This window comes from Zea mays, chromosome 4, assembly GCF_902167145.1.
Source record: "Zea mays cultivar B73 chromosome 4, Zm-B73-REFERENCE-NAM-5.0, whole genome shotgun sequence".
Taxonomy (NCBI): Eukaryota; Viridiplantae; Streptophyta; class Magnoliopsida; order Poales; family Poaceae; genus Zea; species Zea mays.
This window is the reverse complement of record NC_050099.1, coordinates 174,463,729-174,476,538: the sequence shown is the minus strand read 5'-3', so window position 1 is coordinate 174,476,538 and position 12,810 is coordinate 174,463,729.

Genomic DNA, 12,810 nt, shown 5'->3' with positions numbered 1-12,810 from the left:
GATAATGCAATGTCAGCAGCCTTCGGAGGCCGAAAAAAGAAGAGACTGAATCGGGTATTTGATGCCATTGGGTTTGTCTACCCTGATTATTGCTATCCCATTCGGAGGCAGAAGAGAAAAAACACAACCTCTGCAAAAGAAGAAGCTGCAGCTGCTCCTAGCGAACCAGAACCGAAAAGGAAAAAGATAAAGGTTCTTACGCATCAGCCGCGTTATATTGAACCAGCTTCGGTGCCGGAGTTTACCGGGAAAACTTCTTCAGCCACCGAAGCTGAAAAACCAATCGAGCCAGCCTTGTTGCCAGAGATCGCAGAAACGGCCGAAGTGCCACCAAAGATAGAATCAGAACAATCAAACATTTTGTTGTCAGAAACAAAAGAGAAAACCGAAGCGCCGCTCACAGAAAAAATTGAAGAGGTAAAAGAAGCAACTGAGGGCTCCAAAACATCAGAAGTTTTGAGTCCTACAGCAATCATTGGGACAGCAAAAAATGAAAAAGTGCCAGCTGCAACTCCGAAGAGAAAGAGAATGGCTAATGTGCTAGATGTATTGGAAACGATCAAATCTTCGAGCACACCTCCGAAGAAAGCTGCTGTTACTCCTGAAACAACAGTTGAAATTTCTGGTTCTACAGCTCCAGAGCAAGAGATTGAAGCCGAAGCTGGGCCCTCAGAGCCCGCAAAAACTTTGGAAAGTGAGGCAGAGAAAATAACAAAGCCAACTTTTGAAGAAACTAGTGTTGTTGCCCCCGAAGCATCCCCCAAAATTCGTGATTATATTTTTCGTCATGCTTCGGGGAAAAAATTATCAGAAAAAGAAGAACAAGAGGCCCAGCATTATGCCCAAAAACTGAAATATCCAAAGGGGGCGTTAATATTTAATGGCAGTGGAGAAGAAGACTTCTTGTACTGTCTCCCCGACAACAAGGAAATTTCTGTCTGTCGGGAGATAAGCAGAAGCTTCGGATTCCCAACTTTAGAAGACGGACTTTCGGTGCTGTCAAAAAACGATCTGGCTGACAGCCTAGCTTATAACAGTTTAAAGGTACGATAAATGAAATCCTTGTATTTTTCCGTTCATTTAAACCCACTGACACACACACATATTCCTTTTTGCAGGGCTTGATACTTAGCAATGCTCTCAGAGCACAGAAAGATACTGAAGACGAAGGGTGTACAATAGCCCTGAGCAACCTTCGTTCCGAAGTAATTGAACTGAGGAACGAAGGTCTCGAAAAAGACAAAATATTATACTCATTAATAAATAAAGTAAAAGAGGACGAAGCTGCTTTTAAAATTCAAGCTGAAGCTCAAAAACGTGAAATTGAAGACCTTCGGAAACAGCTGGCCAGAGCCAAGGAAGAACGCATACTCGAAGAAACAAAGCGTGAACTCAGCGATCAATGGGCAGATCACTTAGAAGTGACTGTTGAAGAGCTTCGTTCGTCCAAAAAGAGATGCTACAACAAATCTATAGATTGTGTTAAGAAATTAAAAGCTAGCTTTGCCAAGGTCGGAGCATTCTCAAGTGAGGAAAATTTTTCCAGAGGCAATCCCGAAGGTGTTATTGAATGGATTGGCCGCGAAGCTGAAGCCTTCGAAGAAATTTTAAATAGCCGAGGTGATATATGCGCCTTCTCTGGCGCCAGAGGGATTGCCACCATCTTAGAAAAGAAGGGCTGCGAACACGTAAAGATTTTGGCACAGTCCGAAGCCTCCTTGTCCTTTGAAGATACAAGAGATCCTTCGGCCGAAGCAAGCATAATTGGTGGAAAGTTTTTTACTGATATCTGGGATAACGGTGGCCGAGAAATGGCAGGAGAAATTATTCAGAGAAGTGAAAAGGGCATCCACAATGCTAGAGAAGTGGCTAAGGCTGCTGAAAAGAGCACAGAGCCCGAAGGTCAACTAGGTATTAACTAATAATTTGTATTGTGTTGTAATTTTTAGTTTTAAACCTCATTTTCCGTTTGTAATAGCAGCATAGCCGTGTCCTGTCCTTCAGATACGACTAAAGCACCTTCGGACCCTCAGCCGAAGGGGGACGACGAAATTAAAAAGATGGCCGAAGATATTATGGACGAAGTCGTGAATCGGCTCCTGAATGAGGCTGCAGAAGTCGTTTTGAGAGAGGATTAAACATTTTTGTAAAAAACTTCTGAAATGTAACATTTTGTAATCGTGAACGTAATATATCTATTTTTGTTATTCAATTCTTTACGATGCATGAAACTTTACATACGTACCGTTTTTGAGTCTTTGGCGAAAAAACACCTTCCCTTCTTTTCATGCTTCGTGAAGAAGAATTACCATTTATCACAACAATATCCGAAATATCCTGGAAAAGTGCTGAAGCTTCGTAGAAACAATCTTCAAGGCTATACTTCAGAAATCAATATTGTTTCTCCTTGTGACTTGGCATGATTTGCCCCTTTTTCAAAGCGTTTTTCCGAAGATTAATGTCATATCTCTTTCTTGTGCCACATGCATTATGATGTATGATGCTTATGTTATGCAAGGATGATGTGATGATGTTATGCTATGTAAGGTGATATTCCGAAGATACACGCATATTTGCGATAAAACACATAATCTTTTTGTGAATCAGCATTGACTTTTCGCTATAAGCCTCCCTTAGGAGCTTCTTCGCCTTTTACTTCAGCGGAATCAGCGTTGACTTTTCGCTGTAAGCTCTGCATTCCCTTAGGAACGTCTTTGGAGCTTCTTCGCCTTTTACTTAGGCGGTATAAGCTCTGCATTCCCTTAGGAACGTCTTTGGAGCTTCTTCGCCTTTTACTTAGGCGGTATCAGCGTTGACTTTTCGCTGTATGCTCTGCATTCCTTTTGGAACGACTTTGGAGCAGAAAACTTACACTGCGCTCCCTTCGGAACGTCTTTTTGTGACTTCGTCAAACTTACTCTGCGTTCCTTAGAACGACTTTTTGTTGCTTCGAAGAATTTTCGATAGTCCGAAGGTCCTTTTATTATCACAAGCCTGTGAAGAAAACATATTTTTCTTGTAGGAATCAACGAAACTAGTTACATGACACCTAAACAATGTCCTTTATTACAGAAAATAAAACTGAATGAAAAACATTGCTATTAAGGTAGGATATTTGTCAATAGATGTGCTTTGATTCTGGCACAGTGCTGTTGACCGTGCGAGCTTCGGACTGTTCTCTGAAGTCCCTTTGATGCGGAGCATATTGGCTCCCTTCTGGCTGCTGGCCTTGTTGCAACGGAGGTGGAGGTGGAGGCTGTTGCCAGGAAGCTTGAGGCTGACTCGCCGAAGCAGCAGAGACTGCAGGATGGTTGCCCACATATTCTGGGATGTAGGGCGAATGATACAAAGCTGTATGCATGACCTGCTTCGGCTGGGCTTGTTGTGCTGCTGCTTCAGCTATTTCCTTTTGCTTCTGTATAGTAACATGGCACATCCTGGTAGTATGGCCTTTGTTCTCACCGCAGAATAAGCAAAAGATTCTTCTCGGTTGATCGCCAAATCTTCCTCCGAAGCCCCTGGCGCCTCTGCCTCTTGGAGCTGGTGGCCGGAAGGAGCTTTGCTGTTGTCCAGAGGCCTGTGAGGAGTTTTGTGGCCTTTGCTGTTGGCTTCCTCTGTCATCATTTTGTGTAGAATTGTGAATTGATCTCACATGCCTCGGGTAAAACCTCCCTCCGAAGCCCCTGGTCATTTCAGAAAACCTGAAAGCCTCCTCCCTTCTTTGGCGAAAATCATTGTCGGCCCGAATGTATTCATCCATTTTCTGGAGAAGCTTCTCCAAAGTTTGAGGAGGCTTCCTGGCGAAGTACTGAGCTGACGGACCTGGCCGAAGCCCCTTGATCATGGCCTCGATGACAATTTCATTGGGCACCGTTGGTGCCTGTGCCCTCAGACGCAAGAACCTTCGGACATATGCCTGAAGGTATTCTTCGTGGTCCTGATTGCACTGGAACAGAGCCTGAGCAGTGACCGGCTTAGTCTGAAATCCTTGAAAACTGGTTAACAACAAATCCTTCAACTTCTGCCATGAAGTGATCGTTCCTGGTCGAAGGGAGGAATACCAGGTTTGAGCAACACTTCTAACAGCCATAACAAAAGATTTGGCCATGACTGAAGCATTGCCACCATACGAAGACACTGTTGCTTCGTAGCTCATCAAAAACTGCTTCGGGTCTGAGTGGCCATCGAATACAGGGAGCTGAGGCGGCTTGTATGACGGGGGCCAAGGTGTAGCCTGCAACTCAGCGGACAGAGGAGAAGCATCATCAAAAACAAAATTCCCATGATGGAAATTGTCATACCAATCATCTTCGTTGGGAAAACCCTCCTGATGAAGGTCTTGATGCTGAGGCCTTCGGTGTTGCTCGTCCTGAGCAAGATGACGAACTTCTTCAGAGGCTTCGTCTATCTGCCTCTGCAGCTCAGCTACTCTGGCCATCTTTTCCTTCTTGCGTTGAACCTGCTGCTGAAGGATTTCCAGGTTTTGAATCTCCTGATCTAGATCATCCTCCGGAGGTGTTGGACTGGTAGCCTTCCTCTTCTGGCTTCGTGCCTCCCTAAGAGAAAGGACGTCTTGATTGGGGTCGAGCGGCTGCAGCGTGCCAGCCCCTGGTGCTGAAGCCTTCTTCGGCGGCATGACGAAGGTGATGCTTGCCGAAGGTGTTGAAAAGCTCAAGGAGTGGAAGTGAGTTCACCGGAGGTGGGCGCCAATGTTGGTGACTTGTTCTCAAATGCTATGAGTTAAGAACAAGGCAACACAGAAAATGTTAAACATTAAGGTCCTTCGTCCTTTGAAGCATTATTTCCCTTAGGATATAACGATCTCCGGACGAAGGTCATGAAGGACTAACCTTCATCAATACAGCATACATTAGTAAAAGACGAAGCATATGAAACATAAAAGATAGCATAAATAATCATATAACATTATTCATCTAACTTTATTAACTCATCATAGAGAAATAGAGACAATATTGAATTATAAATGTACCTTCGGCTTGGAAGGAGATGAAAATACAAGTGTGACGCAAAAGCAAATGCCAAGTCAACGTGAACAGTACGGGAGTACTGTTCACCTATTTATAGGCACGGGGTACATCCCATACAAAATTACATACATGCCCTTTACATTTGGTGATAATTCCATAGCAATCTATCGAGGTCTAAATGGCCTTTTCATCTTTAAGTCGGTTCCCTCTTCTGCGAACATGCCGAAGCTTTACTGCTTCACAGCTTCGGCGCTGTGTCAACCTTCGTATCTTTTGAGCTTCTCCCTTTCTGATACGAGTCCGAAGATACCCGTTCAGACATTTATACTCCAGAAACATTGTTAAATTATGTTTTTGAGGACCTTCGGACGCCGAAGGTCCCCAACACCTGATAAACTCAGTATTCGTGCCAGAGTTGGACAAATTCGTGGTCGTTTTCATTGATGATATTCTGGTCTATTCCAAGAATGAAGCCGAGCACACAAAACATTTGCATACTGTACTTCAGAGGCTACGTGACCATCAGTTGTATGCCAAATTATCTAAATGTGAATTTTGGCTGAAGGAAATTAAATTCTTAGGTCACACAATTTCTCAGGATGGGATATCTGTTGATCCTGAGAAGGTACAAGAGGTGATGGATTGGAAACCCCCGACTACAGTAAGGCAGATTCGGAGTTTTCTGGGATTGGCAGGGTATTATCGACGATTTATTCTGGATTTCTCCAGAATTGCCAAACCAATGACTGAACTGTTAAAGAAGGGAGTCAAGTATGATTGGAGCCAAAAGTGCAAAGATGCTTTTCATACACTAAGGCAGCATTTGACAACAGCCCCAGTGCTGGCTCAACCTGATAACACCAAGCCCTTTGAAGTTTATTGTGATGCTTCTGGTACTAGATTAGGATGTGTCTTAATGCAAGATAACAGAGTAATTGCTTATGCTTCCCGAGCACTCAGGCCCCATGAGCAGAACTACCCTACACATGATCTGGAGTTGGCAGCCGTGGTTCATGCTCTCAAGATATGGAGACACTACTTGATGGGAGCTCACTGTAACATTTACACGGATCACAAGAGTCTCAAATACATTTTCACTCAGGCAGATCTGAACATGAGGCAGAGGAGATGGTTAGAATTAATCAAGGACTATGATTTGGAGGTGCATTACTATCCGGGCAAAGCCAATGTTGTGGCAGATGCCTTGAGCAGAAAGGCCCAGTGCAATTGTATGAGCATGGATGCAAGAGTTACCACCCTGTGTGATGAGTTGTGCAAATTGAACCTGGAAGTTGTTTCTTCTGGTGACTTAAACTATATCTCGGTGGAGCCCACAGTGCAAGAGCAAATAGTCAGGGCACAGATTGAAGATAAGGGTGTTCAGGTTATCAAAGACATGATCAAGCAGAAGGCAGAGAAATACAAGTGCTTCCATCAGGACAGCAAGGGAGTTTTATGGTTTGGAGATCGATTGGTTGTTCCCAAGGACCCTGAGCTCAGAAAGAAGATATTGGATGAAGCTCACCTTTCCAAATTCTCCATGCACCCTGGTAGCAACAAGATGTATCATGATCTCAGATCCTTATACTGGTGGACCAGAATGAAGAGGGAGATTGCCAAGTACATATCCGAGTGTGACACCTGCCAGAGGATCAAAGCTAGTCATTTGAAGGCAGCAGACCCTTTGCAACCCCTTCCCATACCATCTTGGAAATGGGAGGACATTTGCATGGACTTTATCTTGGGATTGCCCAATACCTCCTGGCACCATGATTCCATTTGGGTCATTGTGGACAGATTGACCAAGTCAGCTCATTTCTTGCCAGTACACACCACCCACAGGACAGAGAAGTATGCAGAGACCTACATTGACCAGATAGTTCGTTTGCATGGGATACCAAGGACTATAGTATCAGACAGAGGAGCACCATTTGTGGCACGATTTTGGGAACAATTGCAGGAATCACTTGGGACCCATGTAATACGAAGCTCAGCATACCATCCCCAAATAGATGGCCAGACAAAAAGGGTAAACCAGGTTTTGGAAGACATGTTAAGGGCATGTGTACTGCACTACGGAAAAGATTGGGACAAGTGTCTTTCTTTGGCAGAGTTTTCTTATAATAACAGCTACCAGTCCAGTCTAAATATGGCACCTTTTGAAGCCTTGTATGGGAGAAGATGCAGAACCCCGCTGAATTGGTCTCAAGCAGGAGAGAGGGAAATTTTTGGGCCAGATTTGGTACTTGAAGCAGAGGCAAAGGTTAGAGTCATCAAGAAGAACTTAGATGCTGCTCAGGCCAGACAAAAGAGCTATCATGATAAGAGGCAGAAGCCTCTACAATTTGAAGTGGGAGACCATGTTTATCTTAAGGTGTCACCCACCAAGGGTGTCCAGAGATTTGGGATCAAGGGCAAGTTAGCTCCTCGCTACATTGGACCCTACGAGATCAAGGAGGCTTGTGGACCTGTAGCCTATCAATTGAAGTTGCCACCCAGTATGTCAGCTGTGCATGATGTGTTCCATGTATCTCAGCTGCGGAAATGTGTCCGCCTACCCACTGAAGTGCTATCTGAACTAGACAATGAGATAGAACCAGACTTGTCCTATCAAGAGTACCCCGTCAAGGTATTGGATCAGAAGGAGAGATCAACACGGGCAAAGTCAATCAGAATGTATAAGGTTCAGTGGAGTCACCATTCAGTAGAAGAAGCTACATGTGAGACTGAGGATTTTCTATGCTCTCACTTCCCCGACTTTCTACCCAAAGGAGTCGGTACGTAACCTAAAACCCCACCCCCACCTGCCCTTTGAATACAATTATAAGAAAAACTTAGATAACAAGGATAGTCTAAGTTGTGGATTTAACTTAAAAAGGGTTTCCTTCTGAAGTTGCAAAGAGAATGACATTCGAAGAGCAGTTAACAAGAGAAACTTGGATAAAGGGAAGGGTAACACACCAGCGCCTTCATGGCACCCCTCTAGAGGACTCTACCTAAAATCTCGGGACGAGATTCCTTTAAGGGGGGAGGGCTGTAACACCTCAGGTGTTACCATGGCTAGGGCACATCTATGCACTAATGACTATGATCACATGTGGGAGAAACCTAAGGAGCAGAGTGTAAGAGCCTTGGAGGCTAGGTTTTAACCAAGAGATGTGAATGACCAAAAGCATTACCCAAGTTGTGTGCACTTATCACCTTGGACAATAAGGGAGTAAACCCTAGACCTCTCTTGAACCCCTATCTCCTAAACACCTTGGTTAAAGGGGAGAGATTAAGCAAAGGTGCAAATCATGACCAAACCTTTGGCATAAAGTTAAGTAACTTATTAAGCTACAAAAATAGAGAGGAAACATTGCTAAAAGACCCCTTAAGAAACCACAAATCCATTCCTTAAGTAGAGAAAGAGCTAGAGCTCTCTAATTCTCTCTAAGTCAAAATCTACACCTAATCTAAAGATCCACCGTGTTCACCTTGAAGATGGCACCAAAACCACCTAAGTTCTATACCAAAAATGTGGCATACCACCTAAGGCACCCCCTGGAAAAAGTTGAGACCGAGCCCTTGACATTTGACATGTCTTGGCATCACTTTTGTCGCGCAGCGGGCAGGGGGACAAGCCAGATTTGGCGTCCGCATATCTTCTGACCTAGGGCTTATCTTCCCTTGGAACTCACATACAAGAGATAGCCATAGGTGCCAGGAAGAGGTCTACGCCGGATTTTTGCCAAGATTCGCACGTTTGCGAGCTCAGCAAGCTTTTGAACACGGGCAGATGAACACCTCCACGTGTTCGACGCGTTCTGCGCGTGCCAGAGCACGCCCGCGCCCGACCTCGCGTGCCCCGCATCGCACCAAAGCCAAGCCGGCGCCATGGCCCATGCCCGCGCCTACAAAACGCCTAGGGACCTTAACCATACCCCTCCGCACGCGCTCAACCTCACCGGAGCTCAAACTCACCGGCGTTTGCCCGTGCACGGCGTGTTCGCGGCCACCCGAGCCCCTGCCACCGTAGACCGGCCAACCGAGCCCTTCCCAACCCCGTCCAGCCCTCGGAGAAGACTGTGCACACCTCGGTGAAGCTCCTCGAGCGAGGAATCAGAGTTTGCTTCGCCAGAGAGGCCAGTCCACGGTCGCCAGACTCCACCCGACCGCCGACGAGCGTAGACCGGGTAATCCTCTGCGCCATTCTTCAATTCCTTGTGCACACGGCCTCTACGTCACCCCGTGAAGCTCACCGTGCCATTGGATTGAACCAGGTCGCTGTGGTTTGGCCGGCACACCCGCCGCCGACGAGAGCACCCGCCTGCGCACGTGGACCGGGCGATTCCGGCCACCCCCACCGTCGAGCCGTACACAGTTGTGACCGCCAGAGCCTCCCCGAGCCAACCCCGCCCCTCGCCAGACCTCTCTCGCCGCTGGTAAGCCGCGCCACCCTTTTCTTTCTCGCGGGTACTGTTTAAACCTAGGGAGGGACCGCGGGGGAGAAGAAGAGAAAGCTAGGGGGTTTTGCGCAATGTCAGTGACTCGGATGAATAGTAGCGCGGGGGTATAACTGAGAGAGTTAGTTTGGAAATAACCCGAGGACTTCGGTGCAAAGTGGTTTTCCAGGAAACCTTTAATTAAATCTGTTTTAAAATTTAAACAGCACTTGAATAATTCATATCTTCTGTTTTATTCATCCAAATTGAGTCAAACCAATTTTGTCAGATCTTAATTAATATGAACTACCTAAGAAAAATATAAAACCCCTATGTGCTACAGAAAACTTTAGGATTCTGATTTAATTATTGTTTTGGCCAAAAGCTAAATAATAGGAAGAAAAATAGTTGCACTATTTGACTAAGGTTAAGAAAATTTGGAGAAGTTTATGTCCACCTACTAACCTGTTTAAAAATGTTAAACCTCTCTGTCCACCCCATTAAGGTAGCTTTTGCCATTTATTTTACAATATGCTTAAGGTTAAGAAAAATAGAAAAGGTGATTTAAATAATGAACCAGGGGGCACTCCTATTTTTGTTAGGGTACTTATTCAGTGTAGTTCACTACAAAAATCTATTATACTCTGGTTTAGTATAAAATAAATAGGATACCTTTTATTTTAAGAAAACAAAGAAAACTTAGAAAAACCCTACAAAAATAACCTCAAGGTGAAAACACCCCAACCCTTGGGATAGTAAATCTTTTGTTATAAAGAACATAGGAAAAATATGAAATCTGCTGTTTGACATTTTTCAAATAGCAAGGTAGTGGAAAGTGCCTTTTTGGCATAAAACTTTGGAAAATCACAACTAAATAACCATCCCTTAGCCTTCTATGATTTTTGGCACAGAAGCTTATTATTACTGTTAGATGCCAACAAAAATAACCCTTAGGACAGAACCTACTCCTAGTTGAGAGCTGTAGTACAAAGTGGCCCATTTACACAACTTTTGTTATTTTTGTCTAAAGCATAGCCTTTTTATTTTGAACATCAAATTTCTAGAACAGACTATATTGACCAATGGCAAGCCACTGTAATTTTTAAAAATTTTTTGGAAAAAGTTAATTCACTGTTGTAGTTCAAACCTACACTAGAACTCCTAAATAGAAAATAAAGAAAGGGAAAATGAATAATGGAAATTGGTGTCATCCTAAAACCCTTTGTAAATTGTCCACTGAAATATATAAAGGAAACACCAATCCACTATGCCTATCCCTAACAAAACCTAAACCAAGAGTGATAAGCATAAACCACTAAAAGCCACGTATGACCAAGAAACCCTAAGTTACTCATTAACTTAGTTTTTCTTCCTTTAGCATAATGTTATTAAATCCTGCATAATCATGACATACATATTCATTGCATTTTGATAGACTGTAACCTCGCTGACGGAGAGTACGTCCTCGTGCCGGAGCAAGGAGCTGCTCAGGAGGTAGCCCCAGATCCAGCACCAGAGCCTGCACCAGAGGAGCTGCCTGCCACTGCTTTGGAAGGCAAGCCCCGGTTTATGCATAACCTGTTATTTATGCTATTTTACTACACTTATTGATTGTAGGATTGAATGTGCACTTAAGTGTAGGAGTTGCTTGAAACCCTAGTTGCATGAACTCAGGATTCCTTTTGAGATGAATACTAGTATGCTGGGTCGAGTAGCTGCTTTATTAATTAGGATCTCGGTAGAAGTCGAGTGATTTTTCTAGCACTCGCGCGAGGTCAGGAAATTGGTTGTATCCACTTTCTTATCATAATGATGCTGGGTTGTGGACAACAATCCATGGGGATTGGTTGTCCACGGGATGAGAATTGGAATAAGGATTAAGGTGTGGTACCGTGTGTCAAGCGTTTGAACGTACTAAACACATACCGAGAAATATGGTAAATCGGTAAGCCTAGTACCTGAGTGAACCTGCCCGCAGATTGCCCTCCTCACGCGACCTGAGACGTGGTCTCCCATTCCGGTTATGGTGGGTACAAGTGCGGTCACTGCACGACGGCAGTCGGGGTCAGTGAGGCATTGTACGCCAAGGCGGTGAGCCCCTTTCTGTTGCCAGGGAATCAATGGGGACGATTGATGTGTGTGGGGACGGAGTGCCCCTACATGTCGTGTGTTTAGGTTTACCTTGCAAGGATGAAAACTCGATTCGAATCGTCTGCTTCTCGCAGCTAATGAGACTGCTTGATCCATGCTGCTACATTGAGTAACAAGTGGAAATATGATGAGTTGATACAAGATGTTGATTGCTAAAAATGTTTGCTACTATGTATGAGTAGTTAGTACATATTTAGCCTTAAGAGAGTCACACTTAAACTTGACAAAGTTAAAACTTGATTTAGAAACTCAGCTAGTGCTTTTGGCAACCAAACCCCATAGCCAAACAGCTGCATGTCTAGAGGTAGAGGAGTAGACTCCTCACACCGGGTAAGTCTAGCTGAGTATTAGTATACTCAGCCTTGCTTGTGGCATAATTTTTACAGGTTCTCTGGAGGACATGGTTGCTGGAGTGACTTGGCCGTCCATCTTGCCACCGGGTTGGACTGTCGAGTGGGACCCCGCCTCGGCTGAGGAGGAGCATGAGGAGTGATGGGACAGGCTTCCCCATCTCTCCATTTATCTATCGTTAGTTTTATTCCGCTGCACTTCGAACAATGATGACCACTTTTGCAAAAACTCCGATGATGATGATGTAATAATTTAATACTCCTTAATGTATGGTTTTATGCTTTATTGTATTTGCTCTGTGACTCACCATCGAGTGAGATTGTGGTACTTGATCCTGTCAGTGGCCTCGTCAGACTAGATCCGAGGGATTGACGAGTTATTCCCATTTAAGTGTGGTCTAGCCTCTAAGGCAGGACTTAGGCACTTAAGTTGGAATAATTCGGGCAGTTCCGCCACATAAATCCGATCGTCAGCCTGTAAATGGCGCTCGGATCCTGCTTATTCACTGCACTCCGCACCTCAGTGGCTGAGCAATCGACTCAATTCCACCTGAGCACTCACGTAGCCCGAATTTCCTTTCTCCCGGTTCCTAGTTCTGCCGTGAAGAACTTCACCGCGGACAACGCTCTTTGGGTTGGTAATTTCTCAATTACTCTCTGTTCTAGCTCGTGTATAGTCTCCTATTGCTCTCTGTACTGAGCAATTGGAATTTGGTCGAAGCCCATCACCGGAACACACCCTTGCTTTGTAAAACGCCGTCGTGACCCCCTCTCACCGTCGACCCGCTCTTCGGTTCTTGTTCTGCCCAAACCAAAGTGTGTCCGTAGACCCTGGTGCACCCGTGAACCTTTCCCCAGCCTCAATTCGGTCGTCCTCATCGTCGTTTGGTCGGAACA